General features: G+C 42.0%; 1 non-coding gene across 1 annotated transcript; it reads left to right on the top strand.

The window, feature by feature from the left end:
• Positions 1–10,606: 10,606 nt before the first annotated feature.
• On the top strand, positions 10,607–10,679 carry TRNAE-CUC. Its single transcript has one exon. It is a non-coding gene; the product is annotated as a tRNA-Glu (tRNA).
• Positions 10,680–11,774: the final 1,095 nt, after the last annotated feature.

The raw sequence follows: 11,774 nt of genomic DNA, 5'->3' as shown, positions 1-11,774 counted from the left end.
AGAGGACTCTAATTTCAATAAGGAATCTGCGATTAGGCTTTATCCTTACAGGAAACAATAAACTCCCCTGATATCTGCTGAGACAAGCCTATACAAACAGGAAGAAGGATGTCCAGGGCAAATGCTCACTAAACTATTTTACAGTTTACAGGACAGGAGGATGGAGAATCATCATAATACACCAGCCACAAACAAGTCTGACAGAGCAGACACTCTGCAGAGAACCAGAAAGGCGATTCCATATAAAGGCATCTTTGGTTTTCCCCAGGGTAAAATCAGAGGCTGAAGCACAGGCAGCATGGCTAGTCTTCCCTGGAGCACTGAGAAAGCCCTGCTCATCTATGTGAGGAATCCTACACTTTTCAGTTCAGATGGCCTTAAAGTCATTCTTATGAACCATATAAAGATGAGGCTAGCCAGACCTGTCTCATCAGAAGATCATAAGACTTATTCAATCCTGATTAAAAAATAATCAGTGGGGCTTCTGGGTGGCTCAGTCAGTTGAGTGTCTGACTTCAGCTCAGGTCATGATCTCACACCTTGTGAGTTCAAGCCCTGCTTCGGGCTCTGTGCTGACAGCTTGGAGCCTGGAGCCTGCTTCAGATTCTCTGTCTCCCTCTCTCTCTGCCCACCCCTGCTCGCACTCGGTCTCTCTCTCTCAAAAATAAACATTAAAAATAAATTTTAAAAAAATCAGCAAGCCACCATGCTGACAGGGCGGAGCCTGCTTGGAATTCTCTCTCTCCCTCTCTCTCTCTCTGCCCCTTCCCCACTGGCTCTCTCTGGCTCTCTAAATAAATAAATATATAAATAAATAAATAAATAAATAAATAAATAAATAAGCCAAAGACAGAATAAAATTTCTTTAAATTGATAAAGGATCTCTACCAGAAATCTGCTATAATCATACTTAAAAGTGAAACATCAGCAGCATTCCTATTGTAGACAAAAGAAAAGGGTGCTCGCTATTTAATATTATATTAGCAATCACCCAAAGGAAATTCAGCTACAGAACAAAGGAAGCGATATGTGGCAGGGACAAATTCTCCCAATATCCCATCTCATTTACTTTCACAGTAATAGATTCTAAATCAGGCACATGGCCCCCCGGAATAAAAATCTCATTTCCCAGACTTTCTTGCAACTCAACCAGTGGCCATTAACTCCAGCCAATAGAATGAAAGAGGAAGTGTCATGCAATAGCTTCTGGGAACTTTCCTTAAGAGTCAGTCAGCGTGTGTCCTTCTCTCATCTCCTCTGTCTCCCATCCTACTACCTGGAACTGGATGTTGTCATCTCAGATCTAAGGATGAGGGATGGTGAATGGTGAGCTGGAAGGGCCACTGGACCCATAGGACTTCCCAGAAGAGAGCTGCCATACCAACTGGGAACTGCCTGCCTCTGGGCATTTTATGAGAGAGAAACAAACATCCTCTTGTTTAGGGATCATTTATCTGCAACAAGGGTTAGCAAATGACTCCCTGGGCGCCAAATTCAGTCAGCTGCTTGTTTTTAAAAATAAAGTTTTATTGAAACAGAGCCCCATTCACTTATTCACATACTCTCTATAGCTGCTTTCACACTACAATGGCAGAGTTGAGCAGTTACACAAAGCCAATGTCTATCTGGCCTTTTACAGAAAACGTATGTCAACTCCTGATCTAGAAAATCCAGAAAATCAGTTGAACAAAAATCCACTTGAACAAATAAATATGACCCTAGTTCTATGGGGAGAAGGGAGATAAAAATGAGTTGTTTCATCTGTTCTGTCCATGCCATCTTGAAGGATAGTTGATCTAAATTAAAGAGTTTCAATCTCAAAAATCAACTGACACCCTGAACCCTATTCAATGTAAGCCTTGTGTAAGATGTCCTGTAGTTATTAAAATAAAACCTTCAATCTTTATTCAGGGCAATGGTATGATTTATAGAAAAGACAAAGAAGTGATTTAGTGATTTGGAGTCAGAAGTCCTGGGTTTCAGACTCACCTCCACTATTTATTAACCTTTAGATTTCAGCAAAGTCCTTACAACCTTGGTCTTCTCATGAGAACACCTCCTTGACAAGTTAGGGCTGGAGTTACATGAGGTAACATGCATAAAGGCACCATGCAAACTTTGATATGATGAACGAATGCTGATTTCCTCACAGGGTTTATATATGAAATCATGACAAGTTTACAATATGGTGTCTAAATGTGGGTTTACAGGAAGACCAGCAACAATTCCAAGCATGTTCACAGACTCAATAGATTTCAGTTTAAACAATTACATTATGGCCAGAAAACAACCAGTTTCCAGGCAGACTTAAAGTTCAAGGATGAAATTATAAGATAGGAGAGATGTGAGGTGAGGGAACACAAGAAAGGATATGAAGAGAAAGTAATAAGGGGAGATAGGGCACAACCAAGGGGAAGACTAAGGAGAAAGCCCAAGGGGAGGAGGGGAACGCCAGAGGGAGCTGGGGAGCATGGGAGCATGGCTCCCTGGTGGCTTTCAGGCAAGAAGGGAATACACTCTTCCCCATCTCAGGTTCTTTGCATATGCTGCTTCCGTTCTCTGGAATATTCTCCTTGCCTCAGCCAACCCCCACCACTTACTCTCATGTTCCACTGTTACCTTTGCAGAGAGGTCTTCTCTGCCACCTCGTCTAACATCAGTTGAATAAATGAATGAGTGAGTGGCAGGAAGAAGTCACATAAGCAAATGGAGGATCTAGATATCTACAATGTCGAATTTGGGGTATTTTAGCACCTACCACTATGATTAGTATTGCTGTTACTTTTTAATAAAGTGGCACATATCTCTGTGAGTAATGAGGAATTCAAATATCCATAGGTTTAAAAATAAAGTCTGACATAGTATTTTTTCCTCCAGTCAGCTCCAAGGAAGGCAGAAACTTCACTCATTCCTTAGCCTGTCACCACCTAGTCTAATTCCTGACACGTAGTAGGCATTCATCAAATATTGACTGAACAGAGGAAGACAGACCAGTGTTAGCAAAACCTCACAGAGCTTTGGCCCCACCCTGGTTGCTTCTGGTAAAGACCTGGTGCCAAAGTTGTGTGGCTGGGCAGGGTGCTGGAACCAGGAGCCAGACACTCTGTTCCCTATAATGTTACTTAACTACTATGCGTGTGACCAAAGGCCAGGCAAAGCTCTCCATCAAAATGTGAATATGGCTTTTTATTTCTTCAAATGACTTTGAACCCTTCAAAGGATCACAGTGTCCTCACAGATTAATTCAAAATATTGTTAATGCTACATTTTTGTTTTGTCAGATCTGAAATTTAGAGATCATTTTATTTACATTTTCTTTGTCAAATGGCTGTCATACTTGTGTTTTTTTTTTCCTGTAAATAGAAGGGAAAAAAGACAAAGGCACACAGTGGAAAGTTGCTTTTCATGAAAATGTGAGGCATTTCTGGAGAATATAATAAATGACAGTCGACCAAAGTATGTTCTATGAGTATTTGGGTTTTTTTTTTTAATTATTCTTTTTTTCCCCTCTCCTTCCACAACTGTTGAAGAATTTCTCTACTGAATTAACTCCTAAGCGTCTCTGCAAATTTGAAATCTCTAGGAGTGTTACAGTGTGAGTGTACATATCCCATTTCTTCTTTCCCTTTTTTTTTTTTTTTTTTACTTTTTTTAACCTTTATTTAATTTTGAGAGACAGAGAGAGACAGAGCACAAGTAGGGGAGGGGCAGAGAGAGAGGGAGACACAGGATCTGAAGCAGGCTCCAGGCTCTGTGCTGTCAGCACAGAGCCCAATGCAGGGCTCGAACCCATGAACCGTGAGATCATGTGTTCAGCTGAAGTTGGACACTTAACAACTGAGCCACCTAGGCGCCCCTCCCATTTTTCTTTCTAATAGAACCCTGATTTTTCTTAGGTATCCACTCCTTCTCAGCTGCCTGCATTTCTAAGAGGAAGCTGAACAACTCTCAGCTGAATTGGGGTGAACTTGATTGGTCTAAGAGTATTATTCTTTCCTCCTTGCAATTGATTGGCTCAGGAATAGACATACAGACATGTGACTCCATTCTGGTTGATGAGAAGCCAGATGAGGCATCTGGTTAAAGATACCTGTAGATGCTTTACTAGGGGCTTGTATGAAATACTGAACTGCTCCATAAAAATATTCCCATAAGCAACAGCATCCCATTGAAAACAACCCTTCCTAAAAATGAGTTCAGAATCCAAATCACATTAGGAAACAAATTACCAAAATGGGCAGTTAGCAAACACAATAAATGGTAACATTTGTCCATCAAAACCAGAGATAACAAATCAATCTGAAGAGATTTTAAATATATTTAAAACATTTAGGGACAAAAAAAGAAATACATAGTAACAAAATAGTGCAGGGGGAAAAAGATAAATTGATCCCTCCCCTAAAACTCAAACAGAAACTATACAAATTAAACAAAAAGCATGGAAATTAAGTCTCAATAGGTGGGTTTAATAGTAAGTTAGAGGTATATGGGTGGCTCAGTTGGTTGGGCATCTGACTTCAGCTCAGGTCATAATCTCATGGTTCCATGGGTTCAAGCCCTATTTCGGCTCTCTGCTGACAGCTCAGAGCCTGGAGCCTGCTTCGGATTCTGTGTCTCCCTCTCTCTCTGCCTCTCTCTTTCTCTCTCAAAAATAAATAAACATTAAAAAATTAATAGTAAGTTCTATACAGTTGAAGAGAAGAGTAGCAAACTAGAATATAGAAATCACCTAAAATGTAGTTCAGAAAGATAAAGTGTGAGATATAAAAGACACAGGGTAGAATGAAAAGGCCAATATGTGTCTAACCAAAGTTCTAGAACAAGATAGAGAGACAATATTCAAGAGATAAGAGCTGAATTTTTCTCAAAGGGAGGAAAAACATGTCTTCATATTATGTAAGTAGACTGAATCTAGAGCCGTATAAATAAAAGCATGTAGGCTCATGGTAATAAAACTGCAGAATATCCAAGGTAAAGAGGAAAATCTTAAAGTTATCTAAAGGAAAACAAAACAGATGAGCTACAAAGGAATAATAAACTACAAGTGGATTTCTAAGAAGCCAAAGTAGATGCCAGAGGCCATGAATAATATCTTTTAGATACTCAGGGGGAAACAACTGTCATTACAGAAATCTAAATTTTAGCTAAATTATCATTCAAAGTTAAAATATTAAAGCTAAAGACAATTTTAGACATGCATAGACAAAGAGAGTTGAGTGCCCACAGAGTCTTGCTGGAAAAAATTACTAAGAGGTGTACTTCGTCAAGAAGGAAATTGAATCCAAAAGGGAAGATGAAGATCCCCAAAACAAGGGCAGCCAAATAAATTGGTAAAATGCCCTACAGAATCTAAGTCATTACTGACTGGTACCGATACTAATAAAGGCTAATTGAGTGTTGCTTGAAATCAGTGGGGAGTTCATATAATAGATGCCGATACCATAAAAGATGGAAGAGTTCAGAAAGAAGCTAAACCATTCCTGTTCAAGAAGACAGAAACATAAATCACCTCTAGAAAACGTAAGGTCAAGTACACATGTCAAAAATTGTGGATGACCTCATAAATAATAAGAATAGAATGTATGCTTTCCAAACAATTAGAGGGGGATATGAGGAGATAAAAGAAAATGTGATCAATTCAATAAAGGCAGGAGGGGAGGGAAAAAAAAAGAAGCAAAGCTTAGAGATGCAAAGAAAACGTGGGTAATTATTCCTCAAATTCAATCACATTCCCAACCAAATGTTGCGTCACCTAAAGACTAAATTGTAGGTTAGCCTCCAACAAGATGTGTTCACTGTTGTAAAGAGAGAAGAGCTATGTGAATATATACGCACACACTGATGCACACACAGAGAGAGCATTTGAGGAAATATGCCTGGTTTCTACAGTCTTCCTCTCTAACTGGTTAATTTGTGTAACTCCTTTCCTCCATGATCCATTCTGTGCTTCCTTTGTCCTCAACCAAGTCTTCAGCTTTTTGAAGTTCTCTGACACAGTGACTCAACCCTTTGTTCCAAAGGGGTCGGAATCCTCAGTGGTCCTCCTCTTCTCTGGTTGCTATAGTTTTCCATTAGACATGGAAGTATTAAGGGACAACCCAGAAAATCCTCTGCATTCCAGACATAGACCTCCCTGCCCTTGTAGTGCTGAAACAACCAAATTTCCACTTGGTGGTTGGATGACCTACCACAGTCTGTGGGGTCATGGCTGGGAAAACAGTGTTTCTCCTTGACTCTCACACCGCTACCACACAAGACTTCTGACATCAGATGTGTGCATTTTTCTCACACACCCAGTAATTCTCTGAGACACCAGCAGGGTATCCTACAATTCAATTCATTTGGACACTAATTGGAGTTAGTGCAGACTCCACAGGTTCAGGGCTCAGTCCCACAAGACTGCCCTCACTTCAGATGCCAGTGCCAGGACCAGGTTGTCACCAGTGCTATAAATCAGGGTTCCAACCACCCATTTCCTCAGGTTCAATCATTTCCTAGAACAGCTCAGAACTCAGGGAAACATTTACTTACATTTACTGGCTTATTATATAACAAAGGATATGATAAATGATACAAATAAACACCCAGATAAAGAGGCACATAGGGCAAAGTCCAGAAGGGTACCAAGCGCAGGAGTTTCTGTCTCCATGGTGTTGGGGCGCACCACCTCCCAGCATGTGGAGGTGTTCACCAACCTGTAAACTCTCCAAACCCCATGCTTTTGAGATTTTTATGGAGGCTCCATCACATAGGCGTGATCAATCTTTAACTCAGTCTCTGGCCCCTCTCCTCTTTCCACAGGATGAGAGTTGGGCCTAAAAGTCCCATCTTTCTTTCTTTTTTTTTTTTAATGTTTATTTTTGAGAGAGAGAGAGCGAGTACGAGTGGGGGAAGGGAAGAGAGAGAAGGAGACACAGAATCTGAAGCAGCTCAGAATCTGAGCTGTCAGCACAGAGCCTGATGTGGGGCTTGAACTCATGAACCATGAGATCATGACCTGAGCTGAAGTCTGATGCTTAACTGACTGAGCCACCCAGGCGCCCTTAAAAGTTCCATGTTTCTAGTTGTGTCTCGGTCTTTCTGGTGATCAGCCTCCAACTTGAAGCTGTTCAGGAGCCTACCAAAAGTCACTTTATTAGGACAAAAGACACCAATCACCTAACAAATTCCAAGGGATTTAGAAGCTCTGTGCCAGGAACCAGGATCAAAGACCAAATGTTAGAACAAAAGATGCTCCTAAATGCTCTTACCTCTTAGGAAATTATAAGTATTTTAGGAGCTCTATGCCAGAAACTGGGGGCAGAGACCAAGATACACGGCTTCTATTATTTCACAGATAATTCTCTTCCTTACCTTTTGGTTCAGAGGCATGAGGAGCCCCAACTTGTCAGCTGGATGTCTCAACTGCCAATTAGAAGGAATCACTCACTGTTGGGTTCCCTGGGAAAGCATTCTTCCCTTATAAAGTGAAACTTCCTACAAGAGCTTAAATTGCGGGCAACAGGAAGCAAAAATTCTAGAAGTGTATTATCAGGTATAATTGTGGGATTCTTGACCCAGGAGTACTGTCTAACGCCGAATTCTCTATTTTCATCACTGTTTGATGAAATCCAATGAACTAGCAAGGTCACATCCATTAGCTGAGGAAAGTAAATCCAATTCACTTTTACCTATTTTTCTTCCCAGCTGTGTAGGCATTCCACAGTTGTTTAATCAGCCTCACCAAGGGAAAGTTTGCAGATAATCCAGCCTTTTAATTATATCTCCCTGCCAGCGTGGCCTCCTGGATTTCTTGACCTATTCCCAGACAGCATAGCCATTCAGTTGCCATCTTCTCCCAGCCAAGAAAGGACATCCCCCTTTGCACAAAGGAGCGTCTCCCTAGAATAGCAATGCAGTACTTTCCATGCACATGTGAGAGCATCTTTCCTGGTGCTCTAGGCTGCATATCAGCTGAAGATCTAACACATCATATTGAGTCAACTCTGTTTCATAACCCCGTCTGAGTGAGGCAAGATGTCAGGTCCTTCAGACAAGCTTCACCACGCCACACATCACATGAAACCCTGTCCTCAGGAAAGGCTCCATTCTGTGTCTTCCCCTCCTGCACTAGCCCATCAAGTTCCTCCCACTGGAGGTCATGTTTTAATGACCACAGGTGAAGCATAGCTAGAGAACAAGGAGACAGTCTACTGTGTTGTCTCTGGCACCCTGTCGCTATTTCATGGCTTATGATTTCACCTTCTATCTTAACAAATATAAAAAAAAAAAAGTCCAAAACATAAGCCAAGAAAGGATTTGGGCGGGGGAAAATAAACACCCCACCTCATTTCCCAGAAGAAAAACCAGTGACAGTGACCATTTATTTATTTTTTTATTTTCGAGATTGAGAGAGACAGAGAGAGAGCACGAGAGTATGAGCAGGGGAATGCACGGGGTGGGGGTGGGGGGGGGGGGAGGAGAGAATCTTAAGCAGGCTCCATGCTCAGCACAGAGTCCAACATGGGGCTCGATCCCACAATCCTGGGATCATGGCCTCAGCCAAAATCAAGAATCACTCAACCGACTGAGCCACCCAGGCACCCCAAACATTGACCATTTCTTGATTTTCTTTCTTCTTCACATGAATAAAAAGCACCACATCTTTCTGGGTTGAAGTGTCCTTTTGTCTTGCCATCAACTGAGTCTGTAAGAAAGGGAGAACTGTGTATTTGGCTTGTAGTTTGCACAGCCACCTAGAGACAAACCAAAATAACACAAACAAACAGAAAGTAACCCAGCCTGCTGCTCCCTTGAGAAGGTGGTGGGTAAAAGCCTGTCATGAAGATCATAAAACACAGCAGGCTTGCCTGGGAGCGGGAACAGGAGGGAGTAGAAGAAGGGAGAGCAGCTGTTGAGAACCAAGAGCATATTTAAAAATTTTTCAAATTGTGGGAGGATGGGATTGTCTCAGGAGTCTGAGTTTAAAAACACCCAGCACTGCGGCGCCTGGGTGGCTCAGTCGGTTGAGTGTCCATCTCTTGATTTCGGCTCAGGTCATGACAGGCCAGATCTCACAGTTTGTGAGATCAAGCCCCATGTCAGGCTCCATGCTGACACTACAGAGCCTGCCTGGGATTCTCTATCTCAATCTCTCTCTCTCTTCCCCTCCCCCCAGCTTGCATGCTGTCTCTCTCTCTCTCTCAAAATAAATAAATAAACTTTAAAAATACCCAGCATCATTTACTGCTCTTGACAGGCCACATGTGACAAAATACAGCTCCCTTGGAAACAAAAATGTGCTCGGGAAAAGGCACTGAAGATCAAGTTCTAGCAAAGTCTGAGTCCTTGATGCACTCCAGCTCTCACAAGAATAAGTTTAGGAGGAAGACTTAGATGTCTGTTTACTTCCAAAGAAACAGCCTGTGATCACCCGGCAAGGGCGCCATCTTTGAAGGGAGAAAATTTCCAAATGATAAGAACCATAGAAAAATGTATGGCAACTTCTTCCTTGGTGCTTAAACTGGGAATGCCACTGGCCATTTGTCCTGGATCTCTGCAGTCCAAATAACCTGAGGTGCCCTGGTGGCAGCGTGAGAGGGGAAAACCCAATGCAATGGTAGTTCTTATCTATTATTTCAAGCAGAAAAGTGTTGTTGCAAATCCATATATTTCAGATGGCAGGTCAGCCTGCCCTGCAGAATAACTGGACTTTTTGCAGATGGCCAGCGGAATCCCTTCTGCTAATCTTTGGAAACATGGAAGAATTGCAAAGATGACCTGTGCCTGCCCTCTCTTCTGCCCTCAACCTCTCCCTCCTCACCAACCAAGCCTTCCAGATGCCCCAGCATCATTGAAGTCCACTGTTATGTATTAGAGCTTCCATGTGCTTTGGGGATGGTTGAAATATTTTGAAAATATGCTGAGGCTAAATGATATTTATGGGTCCCTTGTTTTGCACTCACTATTCAGTCCATTCCTCTTAGCTCAGGTCTGCTCTCCTCTAGATGGAGCGATCCTTCTGTCCTAAATCAGGGGCGGGGAGGACCACCCTCACCCCTGACACTCTGCTCTTTCACCCCCAGCCAAAGCCACTACTATCCCCTTCCCACAGTTCTGTTGAATCCCAGTTACGAGCTTCACAGAAAAAGAGCTTGAGAAGACTTCAGAAGCCAAGAAGTATCTTACTTCTGGGATGACTATTTCCTACACATTCAGAATTTGTTTCTTCCCAGCTTCACAATAATTATGTTTTGGTACATGGTGGTAGCCGCTAAGATTGAAGCGGAAACTTATAAGTTTGTCCTTGTCAAGAAGGAATGTTTCCACAGTCTTGTGTACTCATGAGTCTTTATTCATCCTTCAAAGTGTCTGATAAGTTCCGATTCTTCCGTAAGTTTTTCTTTTCGTTATTAAGTGCTTACTCTCTGCCTGGCCTTCTGCTTTTCTTTTGATCTATCACATTATGCTTTTTATTTATACCTAAAACAAAGCTGGGAGTCTCCTAAATATGAGCTGGGAGGAAATGTCCTTTTGCTGACTCTTGGTGCTTTCAAAAAAAGTAATGGAGAAGGCAATAACCTTCATTTATTATTACTGCTTTTATTATCAAAACACTTGGAGGGGCATCTGGTTGGCTCAGTCAGTAGAGCATGTGACTCTCAATCTCAAGGTAATAGGTTCAAGCCCTATACTGGGCATGGAGCCTACTTAAAAAAAAAAAAACAACACTAAAAAAGAGAGAGAATTTAAAAAGACTAATTCTAACACCATTTCTTTCCTCTCACTTTCCTCTCTCTGTATTTACAAGACCATATCTTGGACTGCCTGGGTGCCTTATTTGGTTAAGCATCCACCTCTTGATTTTGGCTCAGGCCATGATCTCAAAGTTTGCGGCTTCAAGCCCCATGTCGGACTCTGCTGACAGTGCAGAGACTGCTTAAGATTCTCTCTCTCTTCCTCTCTCTCTCTGCCTTCCCCCCACCCCCTGCAGCAAAATAAATAAATAAACTTAAAAAAAAAAAACCACTTGGCCACTGAGTATGTCATTGCATAAGACGGGAGCTGGGTGGGGATGGTCCCCACTCAGCTCTATTAAGGATGCCATAGCCCTGGCAGTATGCCAAATCTAAACTACAAGTCCATTCTCCACTTGGAACTGGGGGATCTGGAGGAAATCTCAAATCATCTGTGTCAGTGAGTGTCGTGTAAAATCATACCTACTGATGGCTCCTTCCTCACATGCCTCACATTTACAGATCCAGAAATGTTTGCTAGTGCTTGTCCTTTGTTTCCAAACACTGTCTGGATACTGAATAGATGGTTAATCAAATGACAGATATGGATAGAAAAGAAGACAAGAGGACTAAGCTTCTAAATTGAGGCTGCTCAGGGGTCTCATGAGAGGGCTCGCTCAACTTGGAGCATTTCCACTGTACTTCAGAGTCAAATGGAGAATACAAACCAAATTCTCATTGTCTTTTACCCAGGAATTCCAGGAGCTACAAGGATTCAAACAGAAGCTGCATCTCTCTGCCTTGGGGGTAATCTCCTAGGACAAAGAGGTAGAGCAGGACAAAGACAAAACCAGTGACCACATTACTGGTGGAGGAAATGCTCTCTTCTTCATGCTGACCTTTAACCCTTGTATCACCGAGTTTCCATGAGTGCTGCTAAGTTCAACTGTAGGTGTACAACATTAAGATACTCAGGAAGACCCTGGCCCTTTAACTGAGTCACTACTGTTACAACAAACATGAAAACGTGAAAATGTCCTCCCATGATTCAACAATCGA

The sequence above is a fragment of the Lynx canadensis genome, chromosome B2 (assembly GCF_007474595.2).
Source record: "Lynx canadensis isolate LIC74 chromosome B2, mLynCan4.pri.v2, whole genome shotgun sequence".
Classification (NCBI taxonomy): domain Eukaryota; kingdom Metazoa; phylum Chordata; class Mammalia; order Carnivora; family Felidae; genus Lynx; species Lynx canadensis.
This window is presented reverse-complemented; position numbering and strand designations above follow the sequence as displayed.